The sequence below is a fragment of the Nilaparvata lugens genome, chromosome 10 (genome assembly GCF_014356525.2).
Source record: "Nilaparvata lugens isolate BPH chromosome 10, ASM1435652v1, whole genome shotgun sequence".
Lineage (NCBI taxonomy): Eukaryota > Metazoa > Arthropoda > Insecta > Hemiptera > Delphacidae > Nilaparvata > Nilaparvata lugens.
Window position 1 is genome coordinate 12,148,237 of NC_052513.1, and position 21,966 is coordinate 12,170,202.

Below are 21,966 nucleotides of genomic sequence, written 5' to 3' on the forward strand. Positions count from 1 at the left end.
TTCCTTCTCAGTTGCCGGGAGAGAGTCCCGTTACTCTAGCAGATAACGCCGTAGGCTAATACTTCCCGAAAGTTATGGAGGTGGGGGTAAGCACCCTCAATTGTAAAAAAGAGAACTCTCAATGTAAGAGGACTAGATAATAAACATGGAGGTAGAGGGATTATTTGAAGAACACCTTTCCGAGAGAGAGTATATAATAATAATTAAAACTATAACTTGAGACAATTACATTTATAATATCACAGTATTGAAATGAATCTTTATTATATTAAGTTGCATGAATCGAAGTAATAGCTGGCTGGCATCTTATCTTATCGATATTGCTGCTCGCTACTATCAATTTGAGCTATGCCAGCCCGCTTATGAAATGTGATGTCACAGTATCTTATATGCTTTGAAATCATTTTGAGTTGAGAATGTGTCCGAATTTTTCATCAACAACCTTTTTTTGGAAATTTATAACTATATCACAGTATTTCGATCATTTTTAAACTTGACCCTCTTAGTTATTTGCGACATTCGTAGATTTATGTCTGATGTTACCAAATTCTTGATTCCTTAATACTTTGTCCATACGATTCTCAATGTACTTTGCAGTCTAGTTATGATTTAGTAAAGCTAGATTTACAAGATTTATACTGTAAGAGCTACAATATTGCAATCACTAAGTACAGAAATATTTCTCCTCAACCTTCACAGAATTGATTGGAATCTTGTCTTTCTTTTATTGCCACAATCATGATTCGTATGGTGATTGGTGGAAGTTGATCAGTGGTTCAATAACGTTGCAAAATTAAAGGTGCCCGTGAACGATGGAGGGAAAGTGACTCTGACGTCATCAAATATTCAGGACTCGAGACGAAACAACGTGGCCGGAAAAGATACGCAAGAGAACTTTTTTCAGCAGTCATTGAATTTTTCACTGAAATCAAACACGGTCGTTGTTGGTTCTGTAGCTGGGAGAACCAAGGGTTGTTAGTTGTCACTCTTCAATCAATTCATCAGCTTGATCACATTGAAATTCTCAAATTTAACTGAGATAAACATCCTTGTGACCGATTAGAATTATTCAATCACAAAATATGGAGGAACAATGTGATAGGAACTGCAGTAGTATTCATTTGGAGGAATTGAATTAGAGTTTTACAAAAACATTAATCAATTGTCTAGGGAAAGTATTATACAGTAGTTCACAAAGCCATTATGATAAAAATCAAAACTAGTTCCAAAGAACAGAGAAAAAATCTTAATCTCAATCATTTCCTTAGCTACGAATGTTGTGATTTCCTTGTTCTCATATAAAGTGGAGAAACCATAACTCATTCTCTGGGCTATTTTAATGAATCAAAATTCAGGGGAGGAACAGTTTTGGGCTTTGCCTGTTGATCGTCCACCAAATTATTTTAAAAACGATTTGTGCATCATTGAGTCAATAATAGAATAAAGATTATGTTCTGCGTCAACTTGATTCGTATTTTTCTGTATTTCCCCAAGTTTTCTTTTATTTTCAATACAAGCCGACGAGATTTGCTTGAAAGTGACTCAATATCCAGAATCCTTTGATCGGGTTTCCTCACCCCATAGTAAGAGACTATACAACTGAAAGATGCAGACTATATTATATGGGGAAGATTATGTGGTGTAATTTAAATATTTATGTCTTATGAGGATTTTGTCGCGCTACGGCCCTTGCAAAGAGAAGGTGTAGTTAATTTGATGGAGTGGCAAAGTTTTTGGTGAGGGTAGAAAGGAACTGCTTTGCCTTATCCTGCTGCAAGGGTGTATTCAAATGTGCGCTTGAGATAAAAATAATTCGGGTTATTTCTCAGTTACGAAAACCCTGAAGTGTATATCATAATCCTCCAAGAATAAACTAAAAGAACAAATAATATTCGATCAAACTATCAAACGAGTATAATTATCATATTCAATGTGAAATAGCAAATAACTGAATAGAGTTATCCATTTTTTGTCCATTAAGACTGAACAGAACACTTTTTTCTATTTAAATTGAATAGGCTAATCTTTTTTAATTCAATTGTTAAGATCATTATAAGAGTGAGAAAAATGTCAACTGAAATTTTTAAGTGGTCTAATGAGCGAGTTATGGGATTTATGGGTCGTTGAAGTGCTAACTCCGTTTTCTTTCCAGATCATAAACGGTTTCGACTATATTAACAGAACTTCTCTTAAAAATTGAAAAAATGTATCTTCCCAAACTGAAACATTTTATTTCCCATATCGTTCATAAATAAAGAAGTAACATTTTTTGTAAATTCGATAAATTGTTTATTTTGGCATAAATCGCCAAAAACTCATATTAAAAGAAAGCCAATGATATACTGAATGTATTAAAAAAAAACTTCAATGGAAAATTCGAAACCGTTCATGATCTGGAAAGGAAACGGAGTTAGTACCTTCAAGAACCCATAACTCGCTTATTAGACTTATTTTTCCAAGTGATGATAACCTTACCTCATGATCGTACCTGAAAATTTTTTTTTGACTTATTGAGTCACTTTTGACTTAAGTCACTTTTTGACTTATTTTTCCAAGTGATGATAACCTTACCTCATGATCGTACTTGAAAATTATGTTGAAAAATATTATTTAATTTAAATTAAAAAAGTGTACTGAACAACCTTAATATAATTCTCAATGACAGTGAATGAATAATATAATAATTACAACTCGAAAAAATATAACAAAGAATGGTTTTCTTCAAAGTAGAGAGAAGTTTTATATTCTTTTAGTATTGGATTATTGATCAAATATTGAGAATAGCAACTTGATTTTGCAAAATATTCCAAGATAAAGAGGTAAAGATGTGATAGATATTTGGAATGCTCTTTGGGTACTGATTGCACCACTGTTCTAGGTCTCTTAAGTGTATTTAAAACTTGTGATGAGGTACGATCATGAGGTAAGGTTATCATCACTTGGAAAAGTATCCCCACACGACTGTTGCCTCCTCTTCAAGTCTACCACTCCAGCCTGATCGATCCCATCTCGTCTTCACATTGTCTTGAGTGACCCATGTTCTCAAGGGAATCGACTTCAGAACTCCTGGCTACGTGCTTCCGTGACCCCTTCCTGCGAGAACCTTCTCGAGCTGGAATCATAATGAAGTCATTCAGTTCCAACAATTCTATTTGATTGGTCATTTCCAATTCAGCTCCTATTACTCCATGACTTGAGACTCTAGACTCACTCCAGTCTTTATCAAACTATAAACTCTGAGCCTGAAAACTATCATGAATGGAAATCAGTAGAACGGACTCCCATTCAAATTCTCATGGAACTTCTCTGATTCTGAAGCTTGATTTTTAGAAGAATATCACTGATTTGGATAGGTTCTATGATTCGACATATCAGATCTAATATACATTATTCAAGAGAATAGTGACAAGCAGTTATTCTCGATGTATAGAAAATTTTCTTTTTGGTTCAAATGATGAGAAGAATAATCATACTTGTTTCAATAACGAACATCGGTGTAATCGGCTATAATGAGATAGGCACCAATGTAATTGGCGGCTTCCCTTGTGAATGACATCAATGCTTCTTATTCAACCAATGCTGATAGTGGATTTCACCATTATACAGACATCTTTTATGGTGCAGCGGTGGTTTCTAAACACCACAAGGAGGTTGCGGAAAAAATCCAAGATTTTCCTCATCTTGTATGAGAAAGCGGAACTGAATAGCTAAACCGCGTTCCTTAATAGTCATGGAGATGTTCCGGCTTAATTAGATGATCTTCAGAAAGTTCACTTTGACAATACCAAGAATCTGATGAAGTTTGGCTACTGCAGTTGTTTGCACCTAGAATTGTGTTATGATCTAGTCTCTCCCAGGTTATCAGTTCTGTTCAATTCTCCTACTTCATATTCAATGTGAGAAAACTGTAATGGAAAAAAGATACTATGATTTTCCTAGTTTGAAATCATCTTTCGCATTTCAAATGTTCAGTTCAGTTGAATTAGATTTGAAAGATACACTCTAAAATTGACTAGCTTCATGTGATTTTTGAGGAAAAAATCACTACGAGTGATTTTTTCCCTTAAAAATGAAGGTTATTTTTGAAAAATGAAACTTCTCCACTCTCAAGGAATACTCTCTTTGGGAAGTCATCCTAGCTAGCCTGTTCATTATTCCCCCTATTGCCACAAAACAGCGCTGGCCTTCCATTGCCAACTATAAGCAGAAATAAAGACAAACGTTTGAAGTCACGGTTCCGCAAGCATTGGACACTGCCAGTAATCACTTTAATTAAGTTTGAATCGCCTTTGACAGGACGGCAATCTTTGTTGAAGATAGAGACGGAATATTTGCGACCACAAAGTCCAAGACGCTGGTGATCGCTGTTGTGCTATTATCGTTGTTATTGTGACGGAAACTGAGTGGAGGCGGGTATTTAGCTGGGGTGTGACATCACTGTGAACAACGAACATCTCGTCTCAGCATCTTCTTGTCATCTTGCATGTGGGTTTTCCTTGCAAACTAATTTCGAAGACGACGACAAGCGCGCTTCCCCTTGAAGTTGAACTTTGTGGCGCGGGGGATGGGAAAGAAAGGCTTAGGGAGAGACTGACTGAGGTCTCTGTATAGAGTCTAGCGTTGTCTTGAGGACGAACAGTCTTTCAAAGAAGCAAGTCTTGCGTTGTTAATTCGCCAGAAGAAGCCGGTCGGTCGTCGGACGGTCGAACGGGTCTTCCGCCGGGCGCTGTCCTTCCGTCCCTCCTTCTCCGCCCGCCCGCGCCAACAAGCTAACTTCTTGGATTACCGATAGCCTTACCATCCAACCCTCTTTCTTGGAGACTCTGATTGAATAAAGGCACCCACTTCCCTAAATACGTGACTCGTCCCTGCTCCCAATATTCATCAGACATGTCGCTCTGCTTGCACATATTACTTCTCATCTCTGTATGTGCCGCATTAGGCACACTTGAACTTCTTCGACATATTCGCCGACTCAATATGATGATCGCCCTTACATCCCATCCCCCATGTTTTCTCTTGATACCTCTTCTTCAAATTGCTTCTAATTCCTACCCTCATATGTACCAACGATGATTTGACACATACAGTCTCAAAACTCAATACAAACGAAATCTACTCAAGGTTCAGAGACAGCTCAGTCCAAACTTGCATTGAATGATTGAGTGATTGATTTTCAGGCTCTCTGAAAACTAATTATTCTGTAGCACAGCTATATCACAAACAATGTGAAGATTATTTCAAAGTAAACAAATTCAATAAATTATCAATTGTGATCAATAAAAATATACAATTATGATGGCATGTTGAAGTTTACCGCATGTCTAGTGTTTATCCTATACTATTAAACGAGCAATTTCTGTTTCTATGTTTAGATGATTATATATATATATATATATATATATATAATATATATATATATATAAAATTGTATATAATATATATATATATATCTGTATGTTATGTGACCGAATCTCGGAAACGGCTCTAACGATTCTCACGAAATTTGGTACAAAGTAGGTTTATGATATGAAAATTCGATTGCACTAGGTCTCAACCCTGGGATAACTCGCTGAAGGACATTAAAATGATAAATTTTGTCGTCACGAGTGCATGTGTTGGATCATCCAGCTAATCTCACGAGAAGGAAAATTCAGCAAGAAAAACTGCTTATTTTCGTTTATTTCTCTTTTTTTTGAAAACATGTTCACTTCAGAAAGTCCAAAATAGTAACTAGATGCTGTTAGTGTAGAATAGTACATAGTATATTGACAAAAATATTGTAGCAAACATAGTATATCATTCTAGGTCGAATTCATAGTATATCTATTTGTAATTGATGATGTGTTTGTTTTTTGAAGAGTGAATAAATTGTTATCTTGGTGAGTGATAGAAGCTCAACCTAGATTTTGATTTGGACTGTAGTTTAAATTTGAAAAGGGACAGTTTGGGCATAAGCCTGTTGTGTCTCCTCATACAACTGTAAAAATAATTGTGCGACTGAGAAAATGAATAAATAAATATAAACTATAAATTCAATCTTTCTTTACAAATTTTCTATGCTTTTAAACTCCAGAGCAAAGCTCGGTCCCCCAGTATTTGATTTTAAAAGAGAATCTTGATAAATTTTTCGACTATAAGAAATTAATAATCAAGATTGTTCATTTTCATTCGATCCACATTGATCCATTTTCTCGATCTTTTCAAATTGAGAATTGAGGATGGAAGTTATCTCAAGCTATTATCATTATCATTCCATATTATAAGGTTAATTCCAACTGCTCTTGGAGATCCAATAAAGAAAATTGATCACAATAACGAAAATTGATCATAATAACTAGCAAAATGGAAAGCTTATAATATCAACTGAACTGCGAAAAATGTGTTTGGTCCAAAAAACGAATTACTCTGTCAAACTCATTCCATAACATATTTATGAAATAGTTTTTCTATTAAACGTAGGTCTTTGAATGGAGATGATAATGATGATGAATCTCCAATGCAAACCCTCGTTACATATGGTGTACATCTTCTAAAATCGATTAAACGACTCTTGAATATTCATTTCCGGCCATAAAAGAAGCTTTTCTTCTTCAATGTGGTTCATTATTTTAACACGAATGATTAATACCATGGCTTACTTTAGATATCTATAGTAGGCTATGTTAATACTCATGCTTCAGCAAGAAACGTCTTTCTTTTACTTATTTTTAATTCAGTCGTTCGTCTTTGTTTATACAGTCTTCGACTCTGTCTCAGTAAATACAAACGGTCAATTTCATTGGGCATGTCCGTTTTCATCAATAGTGGTTGTAGAAGCGAGTCGACATTATAATTGCAGCTGTCGCCATTGGTCATTAAATAATTGAACAGATCAAACACACCAATACGATTGTAGTTTTGGTGTTGCGGGGAAGGGTTGGGAGGCGGTGGTAATTCTTGATCGGCAAAGGGCTGAACAACAATAATTATTGTAAGGCTTCTTGGATGTTTAGAGCGCTTTGCTCTATGCAGCACGGCTACTGATGACTAATAGATGCAGAAGGCGAGGTTTGACCCCGTGGTGAATTATGCACGAACCGAGCCAGCCACCAAGCTCTTTCCTTTACAAGGACTCCTCAGCTAGCAACGCCCACCACCTTGTCTCAAGGACTCTCCCTTGATTTCCTTGGGTTGCCGGTGCCAGGCAATCCTTGCTAATAAGCTTTCCTCCGGCACCCTGTTCCTCTCAACAATTCCTCTTTCACCTTGAGACGACATCCTCCGCAAACCCCAAACAGGACCAAAGCATCTTATTGCATTTCCTTTGTCTACATCATGTGGCGCTTGCTGGTCTTCCCCTCACCACTTCCAAATAAATATTTATGGCGTTATTTGCTTGTTGCAGTGTTCTCAAACAGCAAAGTTTCCGTTGTGATTTGGAATGTATCCTGTTTTACTCGATGCTGATGATAATAATTGGATCCTATTTCTGAATAGAATATTTAAGTTTAGAAATTCACTTACACAGGTCAGTTTATGGAAGTTATTGACTATTTGATTCACATTTGGTTTGTAAAATACATGGAAACGTGTTATTTAACAAATTACATGTTAATTTAAGCAAATAACTTTGAAACATAATATGAGATAACCTATAATCCTCAATCTTCATTGACGACTTATAGATTTTCCTGTATCAATTGATCTGTACCGAGCGTTTCTAAAACGTAATCTAACCTAACCTTATAATTATTATACAAACTGAACTATTATAATATATTAATGCAATTCAGTACATGTTGCACAATGAATGTATTAAATAAAACATTTTCAAATCGAGTATTCGCACAGGCCATACAGTGCTCATGTAGTTTCATTCCGTAACCTATAATACGGAAACCTAATTCAAGTACTTAATTATTTGTATTTTATATTATTCATCATTTTTGTACTTACTGCATTGTGGAATAAAGAATATTCTTGAACAATGTGTACATAAAAATGTATACATGACCTTAAAGTTAAGAATTGACTTCACCAGCAATACGGATAGCACCTGAATGAAAGCTGAATTCATCTGAAACTGTTCTTATGTTGTCTTTTTCAAGTTAAGGAATCTTTCTAGTTATCCTGTATCCAATAAATAATCTTTCTCAACCATCTGGAGTCAAGAAATATTTTTCTCTCAACTTCAGTTCTCTCTGAACCAATCGCTCAAGATATCACACTTCAAATATAATATCATTGAAAAATCAGAGTGTCTCCTCCGTGAATCTTTGGATGTCCTCTCTTTTTGATGCACTCCTCAACAATGAACATGGATCACACATGTGGGTGCACGTGACAACATCCACTGTGTACATATCACTCGGTTGGCGTCAATATCAGGTGAGAGGCGAAAAGGGGTCATCAGAGCAAACAAGCATTGTCACCGGATCTACTTGTCAGGAGTGGATTGCAGCTCAATTCGGCAGCCGGAACAGGTCCTTTATAGTCAGTGAAAGGGGAAAAACGCAGAACTGAGGGAGGGATCACATAAAAATTCCCCCTTTCCTGTCCGCTTGCCTTGGGCGATGACCGGGTGGAACAAAATTGTTTTTGTACACACGGGAGTATGTTCAAAACTCGGTACCTCAACACACATCTACTATTTCTGGCCTAAAATATAGGCGTGACACCCCACATATGTGTGCAGCCAACTCATAGTAAGTTATATACAAAAATTTGAGACCCCCTCCTGTAAATATATACTCAGAAAGATGCAAGTCTTTCTACCGTGCCCTCCCAATAGCAGACAGCATTGCATTACCAGGCAATATGTCTTGTTAGCATTTTTACAGCCTCATTTCTTGGATTCTACCCATTGTGTCTAGCTTTCATCGACCATCTCAACACTCAGTTCTCCCTTATCTGTCCTATGCGCTTTTTTTTATCAATTCCCCCGTTGCTCGCAAGGGAGAGTCGTTTTTTCCTGTGGAACAACATGAATCTTTGCACAGACTACGACGACGATTTCCATTGAATATCTGAAATGTGTCCAGTAGACCGTAAATTTAATGGTATTCGGCTGATTTATGGATTGCGAATACAGGCTCCACTTTTATTTTCTGGTTGTGCATCGGCTTCGATTCAATTTTCTGAATAAATGAGATTCTAATAGTTGCTTTTTTAGAAAATACGATGTTATTCCAATTCCATAGATTGTTGTTGACCGAACGCAGTGAGGTCTATGTTTTAACTCGGATTTTCTTTCGTCTATCTGTATGTATGTAACGCATTTACGGCCAAACTCATCTATAGAATCTATAAGATTTGACCGGAATATCCATTTTTTAAAGGTGCGTCGATGTATACACAAGGTTATTTGAGATTTTGCATTTAGAGGATAATATGAAAGGAGAAGGAATATTCTCCATACTCCGATATCACTATATCTATACATATCATCCACTCTGAAGATAGGATTAATCAGACTATAGAATGATTCATAAGTTAATCAATCAGATGACAAGTGAATTATTCAATGAATGCATTACACAGATGTCTGGAGAAGCCGGTGACACCAGATACTTGTGGATGAGGAAAATGCGTGAGGTCTACTGTTCACAGAACTAGTAGTATAAAGTAGTCACCTCAATAGTGAATTTCTAAAACTCAAAATCCGTGGCTATTCAAGCACTTACGTTCCAATCAAGTATTTTCAAATCAGCTGGGACCGAATGGAGCTGAGAGAGACTAAAATTACTTCATTGTCCAGTAACTTTCTGATTACATCAATTTTCTCACCAGTTTCAGTTGAGAGACTGTGAAATCCATTTTCAACAGAACATTTTTGGAGATTTCATGAGTATCATGATAGTAACTCAGGAATATTTGAAGGGCCTATCATGATGACATCAGTTTGCTACATGGGAAATTCCTATATTTTTGTGATGAGGCTAGTTATGAGTAAATTATTGTCAATTTATTTTGCTTCTCAGGATATATTCACCTCTCCATAATAATAAATCAAATGTTTATCATGTAATTACTGTATATTAGAAACATGTAGTCTAACTGGAATTCTTTGTTCAAACACAATAAGACTGCGGTGCTTGATATGAGAAGATGATTAGAATGAAGGTTATAAGGAATCATGTACCAGAAAGGCAGCAAAGGCAAAGCATCAAGTATCATCCAGCTCTTCTTTGCCTCTTGACTTGCATCCTACCTTGCCAGTACAGCTCATCTCATCTTCTTGTAATTAGGGTTTGTTTTAATAAGTGGATGGATAGGTAGTACTCTCTCCCATTTCTTCCGCCCTTCTCTTCTTCCTCGTCTTCTTCTCCCTCGTATTCTCCTCCCTCGTCTTCTTCTTCTTCTGCCTCTTATTTTTCCATCTCTCACCCTCATTCTTCAGCTAATATCTATCGTTTGTAGTCTTCAGCCGTTTTCATCCATCCGATCTGCTCAATATTTGCGCAAGAAAATTGACTGTGAAGGATGTTGACGCCGGCAAGGGTTGACTCAGGATTAGAGAGATGAGAGCTTTTGACGCGACTGAGGTCGTCCTTGATGGATGAAGGGTGCTGCTGATGGGGGGGGGGTTGCCTGAGTTTTGGATTAAAGATGGAGCTTCTTCAAAAATCTCGCTGAGTAAAGTGAAGAGCTATCCGGTAAACTTCCGTCAAAATATAGAATAAACTCTCGACTTGACTTCATTCATTTCTGGAATGAGAGAAGTCCAATGGTTCTGATTCAATTGTATACCGATTAGATCCATTTTCTAATGAGAACTGGAAATACCAGTATTGCAATCATGAGAGTCGTTCATAGCCAACAGTCCATTAATATATAAGAATAGAAATCAAGGACCCTTCTTAAAATAATTGTTTACTCACGACATGTTCCGGCTATATGATGCCATTATCAAGTGATTGGAAAATAAATCACTGGAAAATATAGTTATTTGTGCAACTAGTGCGCAAAGTGTCAGTTTGCTGCACCGAAAGAAACGTTTACGCCCGAGCCGTAGGCGAGGGCGGAATGGTTTCTTGAGTGCAGCAGAGGAACTTTGCGCACGTATTTCACATTAAGTTTTTCCTACAGTTACCATTGAATATGAAAAGTGGGTAATTATGGGTAAAATTGCCTGAAATCCATCAAATGCTTTTCTGTGTAATTTTATTATTGATAAAAACCTTAATCCTAAAATTCTAAAGTCCTCGTTGTCCTTGGTTATAATATATAATGAATAATAATTAGCGCGTTGTGCTTCGTTGCACCTCTGCTCACTATAGCAGCCACAGCAGTCACTGTTACCAACTTCATTTTGATTTTGCTGCACTGTTGCTCCATATAACCTACTAAGTATTTTGCGTTGCCATGTTGCAAATCTGGAGTGCAGAAAAATTTTTCCCGCACTAGAGCGGAAAAGTGATTCTTTGCGTTCTGTAATCAGTGCAGCAATGGCCACTTTTCAACGTAACTGTAGGAAAATATTATTTTCCAATCACTTGATAATGGCATCATAAGCTAAAACATGTTGTGAGTGAACAATTTTAAAAAGGGTACTTCGATTTTTTTATTTATATCCAAGAGTAGCCCTAATGGAAAAAATACAGCTCACCATTTGCTATAGCTATTATAGTTCACAATATATTAAGCTTTTTCCTTTTATTGTTTCTTCTGCTTCTGATTTTCTATTCCTCCAGTAATAAAAAGCATTATATTGAAATGATTTTACTACTGTACGTCTACTGTACAACTGTACTACTGTATGAACTGTAGGAGTTTTATAGCCTCATTTTTATTTCGAATTCCATTGCCTCGAAACAACATATTAGATGATAAAATAGTATAATCAAACCAGTGACAAAGCAATAAGTCTCACCTGTCTTGGAATATCACTCAAGAGAAACATGAACCTGGAAACAAAAATGGAGGGAAATTTGGCCGGGAAAAATGAAGAGAGGCTGGAAAAATCGGAACGCCTCCTGGCTTAATGAAGGCAGTCATCCTATAAATCATATCTGAGCTTGAGGGAGCGTCTTTATATTACATCGCGGCATTGCGAGGCTGGGCTATTTAAGTGCAAGGCGTCGGTTTATGCCCTTCCTTCGGATATAATATATCACTCATCTAATGCACCTGTCTTTTGGTTTGCTACGCACAGGCTACCTGTAGCTGGGAGTATTTTTAAAGTTGTCCAAATATTCTGAATTCCTAAAGGATTCTCAAAATAATAGAAGGTTTCTAAAACATAGAATAAAATTATTATTTTCAGTACACCTTAATTGATTCATAATAAAACCTTCACTGACTTGGTGTTGGATTGAGAGTTTGATAGATTTTCCCAGCACATATATTCCAGGAATGATGCGTAATTGAGAGGTTTTGGCTCCATGAAAATAAATCTGTCCAGGAAGTAATCTTCATATGTATCAAATTCATTTCCACTCAGTCGAAGATTTTCTCTCCATTAATATTGAACTCCTTAATTAACGTCAGTGATTCAGTGACACTGTCATTTCATTAGCCGAAGATTCATATCATACAAAAACCGTGGATACTACTCTATGAAATCTAATGCCATTTATGCAAATTTCAAGTATTTTTGCACACTACTTTCTTTTGAAGAAAAGAGCATTGCCTGCCGAACTTAGCACACAAATCACGTTCGCACTAACAGTGCAGAGTGCAAGAGTTGAGAGATGGCACCAAAGGATGTGGTAGGGGCGGGGTGCAGACATTGAATGTGGAATCAAAGGGTTAAGAATCTTCCCTTCAAAATTCGCGCATCTCTTTCGTCCTTCGGTGAAGATTTCCATTTAAAACGGGAGAGAGATTAAGGCGGTTGACGTTGTTGTAGAGGAGAAATGAGAAGGGTGGTAGAAGAAAAAAGGATAAGAAGACAAGGAAGAGGATGAAGAAGGAGGTGATGATTGAGGTGAAAGAACAAGAAGCCTCAACAAGGCGTTGCCGGATCCGAACTTGGCTTTGAATGGCCTCTGGGACGTTTTCACTCCCAGTACGATTTTCGGCGAAGGGTAGTCAACAAAAAGACACCATACCATCCCAAGTATTATTAAGCTATTCATAGACGATAAACTCTGGCTGGTCTTGTTTTCGACTTCTGTAAGTCACGTAGATAGACCGGGAATTTTCCGATTATCTTCGGGAGGCGTCGATGAATTATTATCACGATTACCGTTGTTGGCAGTTGAGACTAGTGGTTCTGATCTCATTTCAAATCGTGTAGAATGAAGGGTTAAAGGGCATTGTCAGTGGAGGAAAATTTATGAGGATTAATTTAATCTCATAGAATATTATAGGACACAGAGTCAGTTAATTTTTAGAATCCAAATCAAAGCTGGGTATAGAGATTAGTAAATGTGTAAACATTTGTAAATCCTTTTCGGTTCCATGAACAATACCTGTGATAACAATATGTGAAGGAATATTCCGTTAATGTATATTTCAAATTCCAGAACAACTTTATTGTCTGTAGAGAATTATATATGGAGTTTTTTCCACTGAATGATAAAAAATATATTTAAAGAATAGCTCTTATACTTTGATATTCACAGAATGTTATGAAATTTATAGAACAATCCTCCAATCATTTTTCTTTTATAGTTATGAAGCACTGATTTCTGAATTCTCTGAAAATTTTCGATCAAGTCAATGATATTCATTGGATATTGATCAAAAAAGATGTAATGGATGAGAATTTGAGATATTATAACATCCGTAAATGAGTCTCAGGTTGACCTTGAGAAACTGAGTTGAATTTCTTGTAAATATATCACTCTAACAGAGATCACTACTTGGGATGAAAATTTTGAGTTATTTCAAAAAATTTAAAATGCCAATTCCTCAAGGCATGATGATGGTCGTTGGCCTTTTCTCTCGCATCCCTCGAACTTCCCTGTGGGAAACGTAAGGTTGGAGAAGAATCTCAAGCTCAGCTGCAATTGCTTTCACCTTTTCCCTGTCTCCATTCGAATATTTTTCTCTCTTCTTGGGAAGAGCGTTTAGCATGGGCTGTAAGTGTGCTACGCCAAGGGACTTGGGGAAAAAGAAGGGAATGCATATCATCCCCTTGACTCGGTAAGCGTCTAGACATCACCCTTCAATCCCTTTTTTCTTTTGGCAGCCCGTAATATCAGGATATTTATGTTTCTCAAAGTGCATGGAATTCGGATACAGGAGGATCGAAGGGATGGAATGGCGTAGCTGAGTAGGACAAACGATTATCCCCTGTTGTACCAGAGAAATCAATTTTAGAATCAGACTATCGATGATAATACAAGAGACAATAATATTCCCTTTTTAATGATCGAACATACAAATTCTTGAGGGAATCTCAGATTTCTCATCTCACAACGGAATATTTAGAGATATGATTAACATTGGAATACACAATAATTATTATAAACAGATGAACAGATAAATTACCAACTCTGGCTGATGGCATGAACTATGCTGATTGAATTTCTGTTATGCTTTGGAATTATTGTGTTATTTGTTCCAAAGATAAATTTTTTATCCATTCATCTTTCTATCTACAAAAGTGTTGCAATTCGTTCTAATGCTTAATCTATTGAAGATGGATGTCCATTCTTTTCACACTTTCAGATATCAAACCTCAACTGATACGTTGATATATTTCCATGTGCTGAACTTCCCTCTTATTATCAATACATTGTCGAAAATAATACTCACTTCCATAGAAAACTAGCAAGGATTGATGCACCCAGTATGATAATACTCTGGCGAGAATCTGAGAGGGAATCTCAATGAGGTTGAAAACAATACCTCCCCGCGACTATGCTACTCATACGCTACTCATGATAATTGAATAAGCTCGGCGGCAGATCACAGCATATCCACTCACTACTCCTGTTTCATCCACTTTCTTTGTCACTCTTCTCAATCTATCCTCTAGGCGAAGGCTGTCTACGTCATGTGGATTGAAGAAGAGTGTTTTCGGGGAGTGAAAATGTTGGAACTGTTTAAATTTGTAGGAAGTTGTTAAGTATGTGCTTGGGGATGAGATTTACCGGGCCGGATCACTGTAATAATGAATGAACATGAGAAGAAAAAGAAGGAGCGAAGAAGGTGGGGGAGGAATCACGTCAACGGAGTCTGCAATACTGCAAGGGACGACTCGGCTTGATGGAGAGATTTCGCGCTGGGGAGAAAAGGTCTTCAACCTCGTTCCCTTTCTGGTCGTTTCTACCTCTTTGTCGCCGTTGTGAACCGTGTGTGACTCTTCTCACCTGTTAGCTGTCACTCTTCAACCCTCTCACTCAGCTCAGTGAAAACGTCTCATACGACACAAGCAGACTGAGTCGGTTCACAACGTGAAAGAACAAGAAGTTGGACCAGAACCCAGAACGTTGCTAGACGGGATTAGAGAGGGGACTAAGTGACGTTGCACACAAACACACACATTCACATGAGGAGACTAAAGTGGAAAAAGGACAACCAGTCAGGGGATGATACGAAGAGAGCTTTACAGGATCTGTTGACATCGAATCTTATTCTGTTAACCTTTTAAATGGCTTAAAATATCGGATGGACAGCTAAAAAGACGTCCCGCTCTGATGGGACAGTAAGTTGGGAAAGAAAGTTCAGGATATCATCTCAAAAAACTCGGCTGTCAATGCTGATGTGAACAGTAAGTAAGAAACGTATCTTTCTTCCCCTGTGGCACTAAGATGTTGGTAATGTTCGTCCCTATTTCTGCTCAAGACGTTATCCATTTCCTCATTCAGTTTTTGTGGAATCTGAGAATTGATTCATGATTTCGTTATTTTAACATGAATCAGAATGTCATCGTTAATTTCCCAACTCATGTCAACTAAATGATTTTGTAACAATCATGTATAAACCGACAGATAACAGATTCGAATAAATTGTTTTTTGTCTCGAATCAAGTTATTCAATTGTTTCACACGTTTTTGATTTTCCATCAATAAGACTGTGGATAATGGGGATTGTTGCCTGTTAATAATGGGGAATGTTGTGATTAACAATAGATAATGAACTATTGATATTGTACTAGGTTATAGTACTTGTTCATAAGGCATTACTAATGTGGGGATATTTGAATATTACTCTAATTCACTCTACTTATCACTTCCTCATAAATGATATTTATTTTCTATCATCCAGTAAGAACTCTGAAAATAGCTCATTTGAATTTCCTTGTTTTCGTCTTCTGAACTAAATCATCATTTTCATCTATTTCGCTGGTATTTTCCATCATTATGACTAAGGCTGAATGAATTTCTTGTAGAAGAGTACTCAATCATAATTCCATAAATTCCAGTCTGAAAATGTTTCTAATAAAAATCAACTCTCGTTTCCAATATTGAAGATTTTCACATAAATTAATCTTACACATAAATTAGTCTGGAAATGTTTCTAATGAAAATCAGCTCTAGTTCGAATATTGAAGATTTTTACATAAATGTTCTCTTGGACATGAATTGCTGTAGGTCAAAAACTCGGTACGGAGCAACTCCCAACTGTACTGGATACTCCCAAGTATTTATCAAAAATATCATCTTCTCTCTCTTCTACTGCTCTTCTCACTTTGATTCATCCTCTCGCTCCAGTTCCGTCAACTGCTCCACGTCACACTTCTTTCACAGCTTCCCTCACAGTTCTATCCCTCCTCTTCGTTTTCAGTTCCGTTCCGTTCAAATAGAGCAAAGTTGTTGGTTCGTTCCGGACGATGACTCTTTGGATTCTAGAAATATTTTGTCGCTCGCTTTCGATCAATTGAACATTGATGGACAGCAGAGACCCGTCTGTGTTCTCTGTGTTCTTTTCCACCCTCATAAAAAAGGAACAAAAGCTGGAGGTTTCCTTGGCAAAGCGGAGCTCCCCGGAAAAACAGGGATGCTCCCTATCCGAGATAAAAGGATTCGTTTCCGCTGTCTTAGTCCCGTAGCGTAGACGAATCAACCTCTTACTAGATTACAGTTTGTCTTTCTATATATTTTAACACTTCAAATTCCACCAACACAGAGCAATACGTTTTGTTGAATCATTTTACAAATTAAGATGTGGAATCCATCTAGGGTGAACTTACTTCTCCTGTGATTGGATTATCAATCGATATGATCAAATTGATCATACGACCATCATTTGGATTATCAAACGATTATGGAACCGATAATCCATATTCTAAAACCTTTATTTTCTATGTTCCAGGTATGATTGCTTGAGGATGTATCGAATCTATTGAAGTGAGTACTATTATTCTTGGTTACACAGAAGTGTTGTCGCTTTGTTCCTGATCTGACAATTATGCTCCATGTAACAGCTAATAGTTCATTAGAAATTGTGTGATATTGAATAGAAAAAAATTACAATATAGTTTAGCTCTCTGATGATATAGTAGAACTCAGAACCCTTTCCTAGAATAAACTTTAATGGAGTTACTTTTTTGAAATATGTAAGAGGTTTTTTCCAAAAAGATTCTATTTTAATTTTACTTTTATAACTTACATGAAGGAATACCAATCCGGAGAGTGGATGAATGCGAAGAACTAGTGGGAAATATTTTAACTGATGAATTAGTAGGAGGAAAATAGCAAAAGAAAAAGAAAGCGAGAAGATAAAGTAGCAACAAGGAGGGGTAATGTCTTGGAGTGTGTCTCCTTGGTAGAGTAGAGTGATGAAAGGGATAATATTGGATAGCGAAAGAAACGGCTCCGGAACGAAATAAAAGTGATGTAGTGCATTCTGTTGCTGGTGAGCAAATAACGGCTTCGTTTGATTGCAGTAGTGCGGCCGTTCTGGACCGGAAGGGTGTGAGGTAGGAGGAGGGTCAGTGTAGATCTCTTAAATTTCATTAGCACTTCGGTGGACGTTTGTCGCTGGTGTTTGACTCACACCCCGCCCAAGTGATATAAATTTGGTGCCAAGCCAAGATAGAAGACGGCCGGACTAGAAGTCCGTTTAGGGGAGCGCCAAGGATTTTTGGCTGCTGGCTGGAAGCCCCCTGTTTGTCGGGTACAACAGATATCGAAGGGTCAGCCCTATTCCTTGTTAACACACCCCTTAGGTCAATTAGCCGGACTCACCCTTCTGCTCATGGCCTGATTTACAATACTAATGCCCGTTGTTCTTCGTTTCACGCCCGCTACCGAGCCGAAATTAGCCGTTGTTCGATCACTTCATCGCAGCCGCCTCGAATTATTGCCGGAATTGCTGATTGCAATCGAAACTAGTTTTGTGCAAACAGTCGCTGTTTGTTGTCGGCTCGGCAATTAGGATGCTGCTGATGGACCACTTATCAACTACATTTCTCAGGGGGCAAAAGTGGATCAATATTCCAGCTATCAAATGAGATATTACTCTGGAAATTTCTTATTTGATCATTTCTTTCTCAAAAAACGTATGAATTCTAATTGAATGAATCACACTTTCCCAATAGGGGTTATATTCTACATCCAAACATGCAGGATATATTTTGGGAGTTCGAGTGAAACTTGAATAGGTATGGATTGATGACCAATTCCTGCTAAAATAATCCCAGAGAATCTCTTAGAAGTTTATTCGATGGAGACAGGAATAATATAAAACTCATTCCCCAGTCCTACATCATTGATTAATGTTATTAATGTTGAATATCCTTGAGAGAACTGAAGGTTTTCTTCTCATTCAAATCACCTGTGTATCATGTTTCTTGAAAATGACTCTTACGCGTTGAAACATGTTGTGCATTAATAAATTATAAGAAGGGTACTAGATGATTATAATTAAATTTAAATAATTGTAGTAGCCCTATGAAATGAAAATGAATATCATGTATCAGGTACATGTTTGAGATTGAAGAGAAATTGACTACTGAGGAATAGTAGCTCTTTCTAATTCATGATAGAAGTACAATACACTTTTTCTCGTTCAAGCTCATTCAAATTTCAGAACTACTATAGCCTCGATATTATCTCCTCTTTGCTTAAACAACATCTAGGCAAATGACTAACTCCCCCTTCATCTCATCATCCTTATCATGGGAAGAGACAAACTTGCGGCTTGTCTCCATCTCCAGCAAAATGAGCAGCTGATCATCAACAGAGAGAGAATGGCTGCTTATTGAGTGCTGCAGTGGGGCCTACACACCGGGCGCGTATCGTCGATATGCACTCACTCACAACGCCAAACCGAATTACGCACTATTGAATTATATTAATTTGCAGCTCTGCTTGCTCGTTTAATGATGTATACAAAACTAATGTGACAGTAAACAGCGAAGACAGGGAATTGGAGGCTGATGGGGTGGATATGGTAACCGTGTTCAGAGAAAGGGTGGGGTGAGCGAAATGGGTGGGGGGTTAGAGAGTTCCATCAATCTGCATCATTAATCTTCGCAGCTCACTTCACCTGTTGATTTGGCTGGTGTTTCCACATTCATCAACCGGTCTCACTTCTCTTCTATAGATTTCACAATGATATCTTCTTAAGCGAAATGTCTTATTCAAGGAGTTCCTCCAAAATGGAAGAAGATGAGCATATTTTGACGAGATATGAAAAGTTTATATTCAATCAGATTCATATTTACGATATGTATACGATATTAAGGTGATATATTATATAATGTTGAGATTTCAGGAAGAGCTAGGAAATTTGATGGAAGAGGAAATATTTCGTAAAAATTCAAACGAGTAGAAGAGTTATTCTCATACTTATGAATCATCAATAATCGACAATTCATGTAATTAATTGTTTGAATTTTGGAAAAAAAGGTACGATACTCAGTAGCACACGGACCTCTTCAAAAGTGTTGTTGAAATCCTTTTTATTTATAGATAGTGTCATGAGATATCACAATCACAACAGACGAGTACACACATACCCACCATTTCTGAAATATTCTATTAGTGGATGGAATTAAATTTATGTTAGCCCACAGACCTCCTTCAGTATGGATGGAAATGCAGTGCTTACTGCGTTATAGTAATGGGTGGAAACTGGAAATGTGCCGATCGTCTGGATGTTTATCCACCTTACATTATGTGGGATAGAAAAGATGGCTCCTGTACAACACTTTGTCAAACGCTCTCTCCTACTCTCTCTATTATTTCTTGCAAGGCAACCCTTCTCTGTATTCGACATTCTCTCTCCGATCGTTTATCTCTTTCTTCACAAGAAGAGAGCTTGGCACTCAGGAAACTCCGCCATCTTACTTTTCTGCGTATAACAACAAAACTTCAGTCAAACTTTTCTAAAGTTTGTTCCCCAAGTTATCTACTGCTCTCTTCCATCCAATATCTCTCTCTCGATGACTGTGTCAGGAAAAGTGCACGTGTGTGGTATTGTGGCTCAGGTCTCAGTTTGTATTCTTTGTTCTCGTGTTGGCAAGCTTATCCCTAGACAAAATGTGGCAATAGACTGTCTTCAGAGAATAATGAAATAATTTCAAGAATAAAGCAATACATGACCCACTAAAGAAAACTTTCGAGTCAATGTGGCAATTTTCAAATCATTGTAACCATAGGCCTACCTGGTGTGTTAATGTGTTACTCATACTGTAACTTTTATCAGTGACGATTGACTCCCACAAGCCCTGGGCTTTTTCTAAATGAAAGAGAGAGATTATATGATGAGAGATTAATTCCTTTTAGGCTCAAAAGAACCATTTCGGTAGCGTGGATGTATCAGTTATTTGTTTATACACGGAATGAAACACATTATAAGAAATGAAACTATAACTTCATTCTTTATTATCAAAATGATAGAGAGTAAAAATAAGCCAACCTTGTGTGTTCCTCTCCGAAATTCAGATAAGATTACACATAGAACGTAGATGGTGCATATGATCCTCAGTTGTTCATTTTTTATTGATTCCACGTCTGGTTACTGAGACTTTAATCTTTAGCTCATTGCTACTGTTCTTTTTCATTGTAGCCCTCAAGAAGCCCCCCTTCAATGGAATAACATGGCTCTCATCTGATCTTTATGTGATATCGTATTGGTTCAGACTAGTGAAACAATCCTAAAAAATATTTCATTATTTCATTATTTCATGATTTGATCAACCAGAATCACCTTATTACACCATAATAAATCCTTGGTCATACTTACTCAAGATTTTTTTAAACAATTCCACTCGCCTCTTCAATTGTAGGCGTATCATTCTATCATTTATGTGATTTTCTCCACATAAGTTTCATGCGGTCTCCATAAGTTTCAAATCCATCAAATTTGAAACAAACAGTTGATGAAGCCCTTTTCTTCTTCTTGTCACATTGGTGAATAGGTGAAATGTTTTAATGATGACTAATGGGTTGTCTGATACAAGCTTGATTCTCCCAAACAGCTGATGAGTTCCTGTCCTGCATAGCTCATTTATTGCTGAATAGAACAGATTATTGAGGTCTCGACCAGTCGTCACCGTTCGGACACTTAAATCACGTGAGCAGCTCAATATGCATATCAAAGGCGTCTGACAAGGCGACGCGATAACTACTGTCGTGGACCCGGGAGTGTCAAACGGCATTTATCATTATTACAATTTGGAATTGGAAGGGTTTCGAGAAATGGGGTTTGGATTTTGTGCAAGGGTCTGCTTGAAAGTTGGTGGTCAGGGGTTTGTCTGGGTGTTGATCAGGAAAGCTCGTAGATGATGAGAGAGTTCGAGTCTTCTTGAGTCACCAGGGTTGAGAGAGGGATGAAGACTATATGATGATGAAGAGCGTTGAGAGGAAAGGAAAGAGAGGGAGGGAATAGGGATATGTTGGTTGAAGGGACAGAGACTGGACAAGTTCTAATCCGTAGCCAACAAACCCGTGGACGATGAGCTCTTTTACAATCACCTCTTCTTCCCTTCCCTCTTCTTCTTATTATCGTTTTTCTCCACTCCCCATGCTTTCAACTTATGTGTAAATCCAGATAGGCACGTCCGAATCCTTGGAGTGTCCTCTTCTCACAGAGCTGACCATTCGGACCCATCTCATATTTTCTTCACTCTTCTCGACTACT

The 21,966-nt window shown here is 37.4% G+C and overlaps 1 protein-coding gene across 11 annotated transcripts in view; it reads left to right on the forward strand.

Moving 5' to 3' along the window:
• Positions 1-21,966, forward strand: part of LOC111049000 (trithorax group protein osa) — a 466,078-nt gene that overhangs the window by 259,314 nt on the left and 184,798 nt on the right. For 2 of the 11 annotated variants that reach the window (XM_039436319.1, XM_039436321.1), the window contains exon 2: positions 17,191-17,225. The exons of the other annotated variants lie outside the window; for them this stretch is intronic. The gene's annotated coding sequence lies outside the window, so the exon portion shown is untranslated. The remainder of the gene's footprint in view (positions 1-17,190; positions 17,226-21,966) is intronic. 11 annotated transcript variants of the gene reach the window in all.